Genomic DNA, 6,233 nt, shown 5'->3' with positions numbered 1-6,233 from the left:
CGGTTACTTATTATAGTCTGCGATCCCAAAGAAAAATCATAAGCTTATAATATGCTCGATTTATTTTTATATAACACAAGAACAAATATGTTAAAACAATAAAAAGATAGGAAGTTGCAGAAACAAATTTATTGACTGCGTGTTTGAAGGTTTGACCGGATCCGTGGTTCACAATGAAAAAAAAAAAAAATAAATAAATAAATAAATTTTGCTGAAAAAAGGACGGTAAAGGACAGATTTTGACTGTCCTTTTTTACAAGAAAACTTAAGGACAAACAGGCTCAAAATAGGACAGACTGTCTTTAAAAGGACAAACATGGCAACCCTGTGTCAGGCAGTGATGTTAACTCTTCTAGCCCACATTGTCGTACCGAACCACCAGAATTATCGTATTTTGCCTAATATTATCGTACACCCAAAGGAAAAATAATAAGAGTTGTTGCTGACATCTCGCCCGACCCTGAAATTTCAGAAACCATGGTTACCAAAAATTCAAATAGTTTATGAATTTTGCTAGAATACACATACTAGCTACCTAGAATTGAAGTCTCTCTCTCTCTCTCTCTCTCTCTCTCTCTCTCTATATATATATATATATATATATATATATATATATATATATATATATATATATGTATTGTTATACACATATTACATATATAATTCATCTCTTGATTTGCTGGGGCCTCTGTTAAACAGCCCGACGTTACCCTACGAAATAAGCTTAGAGCTCGTTATTCCCAATCTGAGACCACATGCAGTCACCCTCACCGCACACACCACACACCGAGACAGCAAGGTGAAAACTCCTCGACTTCCATTCCGCAACTACTCACTGCTAGGTGAACAGGAGCTACACGTGAGAGAAGACACATCCAAATGATTGCCGCCTGACTGGGGAATCGAACCCAGGTCCTCTAGTTTGTGGAGCCAATGCACTACCACTGAGCTATTGGGCCGTGTGTGCGTGACCTAGTACATAAAACAGATAAACAAGCACACACACACACACACACACACACACACACACACACACACACACACACACATATATATATATATATATATATATATATATATATATATATATATATATATATATATATATATATATATATATATATATATATATATATATATATATATATATATATATATATATATATATATATATATATATATATATATATATATATATATATATATATATATATATATATATATATATATATATATATATATATATATATATATATATATATATATATATATATATATATATATATATATATATATATATATATATATATATATATATATATATATATATATATATATATATATATATATATATATATATATATATATATATATATATATATATATATATATATATATATATATATATATATATATATATATATATATATATATATATATATATATATATATATATATATATATATATATATATATATATATATATATATATATATATATATATGTATGTATGTATATTGATAAAAGGTTAGGCTACATACCGTGTCAATGTGCATGTATCTCCAAGGGGTGAACGTATCAGTCAACCGTCAGTCCATCACTCTCCGCAACACAACCTACACTGGAAATCTAAAAGCGTTATTATTTCTTTCTTTATTTATTGTTTCCCATTATTGCCATATAATGAGGGTGTTTTATTTTTTCCTACCGTTATACGTGAAATGGAACATATGATAGGAGAAGGAAAACTCGCCCTTCACCATACCCACTCTAAGAGTCAAGATTAAAAGATAATTTTGTCACTTGACAGTTGACACTGACTGTGACTGACAACGTCCCTCTCCTTCTTCCTTCCCTCCCCTCTCCCCAGCCCTCCCCCCCTCCTCTCTCTCTGAAATGTTGACTTCGATATTTTTTTTCTTTACACAATTATTCCATCACCTTATTCCAAATAAAAAAAAAATACTTTGCCACTCAATTATCGTATATTGGTGTACGATTCTCACCTATGTATCGTACATCGTACGATATTGTCGTACAAATACGATAATTAATGTACTGTTAACATCCCTGCTGTCAGGAGTAGTCAGTGCGTGTAACTTACTAAGGCCTGATTCACACCTAACGCTCACGCTCACGCTCACACTCACGCGCAAGCCGCAGTCAAGCTCTAGCTCAGCTCATTTTACTTGTGTGTTCACACATGCCGCTCAAGGCTGCTCTCGCTGACCTCAGTTTGCTTTGTGGCGTCGGTGAGCCATGAGTGATTTCTCTACTCTGGAATTAGCGGGTATGGCCATAGCGCTGGATGAGGAAGAGAGAGAGAGAGAGAGAGAGAGAGAGAGAGAGAGAGAGAGAGAGAGAGAAGAGAAGAGAAATTTTGGGTGCATCCTATGCTAGTGAAGAGTGAAGGGGAATTTGAAACCCTGTATCCCCATCTTATTGATGACGAAGAAATGTTTTTTAATTATTTCCGCATGCCAAAAGGGACATTTGAGTACGTTTTGTCCAAAGTTGGAGCAGACATAATGAAGGAAGACACCTATTTCAGGGAATCGATATCTTCAAGAGAAAGATTGGCTGTATGTTTAAGGTAAGAAAGAAATACATCATTTAGTTGGGAATTTATTAGGTACAAAAAACGAATGCTTATACAAATGCGATTATTCCATAGCGAATACAGAACTAAATCAAAATAGAAGCTTCCTGTTTGAACTAAAGAATAGGTTTTCTTAAAAAACGAAATAGTTACATATAGTATATGAAAAATGAGGAAAAAGAACTAGTTCCCTAGTATGTAGAAAACAACAGTTTATAAATTGCATTATAATTTCCTAGTTATATTTTCTGTGACTAGGCTACAACATGGACAAGGGCATTTCACTTCATTACATAGAAAAAAAAAAAAAGTTGAAAGATTTCCAGACACAGCAGAGTCATGCTGCACAAATGCACCATTCGAATCCGAAGAAATTGATGCGGTAGCAGGGGACAGACACTGAGTGGGGGGTGCAACATGAAGAAGATTCCGCATTCAAATTACCCTGTGCCATAAATGTAGTGTTTTCAATGGAAGAGTTCCATGAGAGAGTAGGGGACACCGAAGGGGTGTGTTGTTGAGAAATATATCGACCTTCAACATCAGTGACTATTTCGAAAATTTTCTTTTTCACCATCAGTTGATCGTTGCTGTTAAATTTTTTTACAGTTGATAGCATGGACTGAAAAAATGTGTCAAGCGAGTCTGACGAAGTAGATTGCTTATTTTCAAGGATGTAACTCATCAATTGTGCCGAAGCACTACTTGTTGCTTGCTGTTTTCGCTTCCGCGGACGAGGTGTAGGAAACGCTGTATCTGAAGTTGCTGGTTTTCCAGCAATCGTGTCAATTGGTGACTTTTCTGAATCTTGCACATCATAACCTTCACTTATATCACCGACCTTCTCAATTTCATCTACAGGTGTTTCATACATATCAACCTCTTTTGCTGGTGTAGAACATATTCGCGTCCTGTCCTTCGAGAGAGAGCGAAGAAATCCCATTTGCTCTTCATATTTCCATTTAACTGTTGTACTTGCTTGCGCCTTGCCCGCTCTTGGTGCACTTACCCATTATTTTCCGAAATTGCGAGCGTAGAGATTCCCAGCGCTCTTTGCACCCTGGAAATAAAGGAAACATACAGTTTATTAGTGTTATGTTAGAATTGGATTTATATATACATAACAGTATAATAATAATTTTTTTGTCTTGTCAGGTTTCTGGCTACAGGAGATTCATATAGATCATTGGCCTACAGCTATCGCCTGGGCCATTCAACCGTTCAGGGTATTGTTGTGCAAGTGTGTACCGCGATAGTCAAGAACCTACTGAAAGAAGCTATACCAGAACCCACCGAAGACAAGTGGAAGAAAATTTCTGACCAATATTGGACAAATTGGAACTTCCCAAACTGTCTTGGGTCCTTAGATGGGAAACATGTTGAAATAGAATCCCCAGCAAATAGTGGTTCACTATATTTCAGCTATAAGAAGACCTTCTCTATTGTATTATTAGCATTAGTCGATGCGAATTACAGGTTTATATGGATTGATGTGGGATCCTATGGCAAAAATAGCGACAGTGGAATTTTTCTACATCAAGCCTTTGCAAGAACTTGGAGGAGAACAAACTGAATGTTCCGAATGATGCTGGCACTGATATTCATGCACCATATGTTATCGTGGGCGACGAGGCATTTCCTCTCAAGAGAAACTTGATGCGCCCATACCCCGGTTCTCAAACTGAACATGATGAGCACAAGAGGATCTTCAATTATAGATTATCTCGTGCAAGAAGGATGGTAGAGTGTGCATTTGGAATACTTGCTCAAACTTTCAGACTGTATTTAAGAAAACTCAAAGCAAATCCTTGTAATGCTACTACCATAATAACAGCAACTTGCATACTTCATAACCTAATACGTCCAAGTGACGTTGCACAGCTGGGATCTGTCGACATGCCTTCTGCAAATCCAGTTAATTTACTTCCACTTACAGGAAGGGGTGGGAATGCTACTAGGGAAGCTTTTGCTGTGAGAGAAACTCTAAAAAACTATTTCGTATCACGTACTGGTTCAGTTGATTGGCAAAATCAAAAAATTTAAACATTCATAAATTAGCATTGCTTACCTTCACAACCCAATTGTCTGTTAACTTCGCCCCAGGATTTTCTTTTAATATTAACATTGCTGTAGAGGGTGATGCCAGGTCATACAATTCGGGTTTCGACTTTACAGCTTCGATGAGCATTTCATCTGTAATGGAAAAAAGAGTAGCTGTAATTGGGTACGGAGTTTTTTGTACTATAATTCACGCAATTGCACGCAATCATTTTCTTTACTCATTATCACTATACGATCTTATTTGTGTTATGTACATTTAATATTTTGTATCTATAATGACTAATCTATTCTGTATCTTTATAACGTCCTAGCTAAACATGAAACATGCATAACCTTAAAATGAATAAAACCTAATTTGTTTGTTTCTTTTATTCACTTGTTTACCTACCTTTCGAGTTGTCCCATTGTTTCCTGTTGCTTTCACTCATCGTTGTTAACAAGCAGAGCATCAATCCACACGTCCCGCGCATAGGAAGAGCTAGCTAGCTACCTGACCGCGACTGGTTCACACCATGCACTCACGCTCTCGCTCTTGCTGTCGCTCACGGTTGAGCACGCTCAAAATATCTTTTGCTTCGATCGTGAGCTTGATCGTCATGATGAGTAGAGCTGAGCGTAGATGATTAACATAACATAACATAAATAATAGGATAACAAAGGGCCACCAGGGCCCATCTAGGTTATCCTGTACCAGTCGCACAGCGACCTCGTCATCAGTACTTAAAGATACACTTACAAGTACACAATACATTATATACTAATTCTAAATATTTGGCCCATTAACAGGGCTAAGTCCTGCAGCGAAATCCTCTTATTTAACTATAGTAAATTTCTTATAAAAACTATCATGCAGTGCTATACATAATTATAAATCTAATAAATTTAAGTGCTTATCTAATCTGTTTTTAAACATTGTCAAACTAGTGCTATTTACAACCGTCTCTGGCAATGCATTCCAGAAGTCTACCACTCTATGACTAAAGAAATATTTTCTTATATCTAACCTGCAGCCTTGCTTTCTAATCTTCCTGCCATGATTTCTAGTCCTATTTCCTTCCTCTAAGGTAAAGAAAGATCTCACATCTATGTAGTTTGTATCTGAGAACATTTTAAATAACTCTATCATATCCCCCTCTTATACATCTCCTCTCAAATGAAAACATGTTTAATTCCTTTAATCTATCTCTATACTCCAGGCGCTTTAATGCTGGTATCATCCTAGTTGCTCTTCTCTGAACTGCTTCTAACATGTTGATATCCTGCCTATAGTGGGGTGACCAGGCCTGTATGCAATACTCTAAATGGGGCCTAACATAGGAATTATATAGGGGGAGAGCGGGGCTAGTTGCATCGAATTTTACATTTCCTTCTACAGAATTGTGTATAATTCATTCAAGTGAAATTCAGTTGTCGTATATAAATATGCTAGACCTCATCATCAAGTTCACATGCGTAGATATTAATGAAAATCATTTCTTATATACTTAATTTTGATATATATCTAAAAAAATATTTGATGCAACTTACCCCATCTGCGGGGCAAGTTGCATCAGTATGAGGGCAAGTTGCATCA

This window comes from Portunus trituberculatus, chromosome 26 (genome assembly GCF_017591435.1).
Source record: "Portunus trituberculatus isolate SZX2019 chromosome 26, ASM1759143v1, whole genome shotgun sequence".
NCBI classification, from domain to species: domain Eukaryota; kingdom Metazoa; phylum Arthropoda; class Malacostraca; order Decapoda; family Portunidae; genus Portunus; species Portunus trituberculatus.
The sequence above is the reverse complement of the archived record's forward strand: the minus strand, read 5'-3'. Positions refer to the sequence as shown.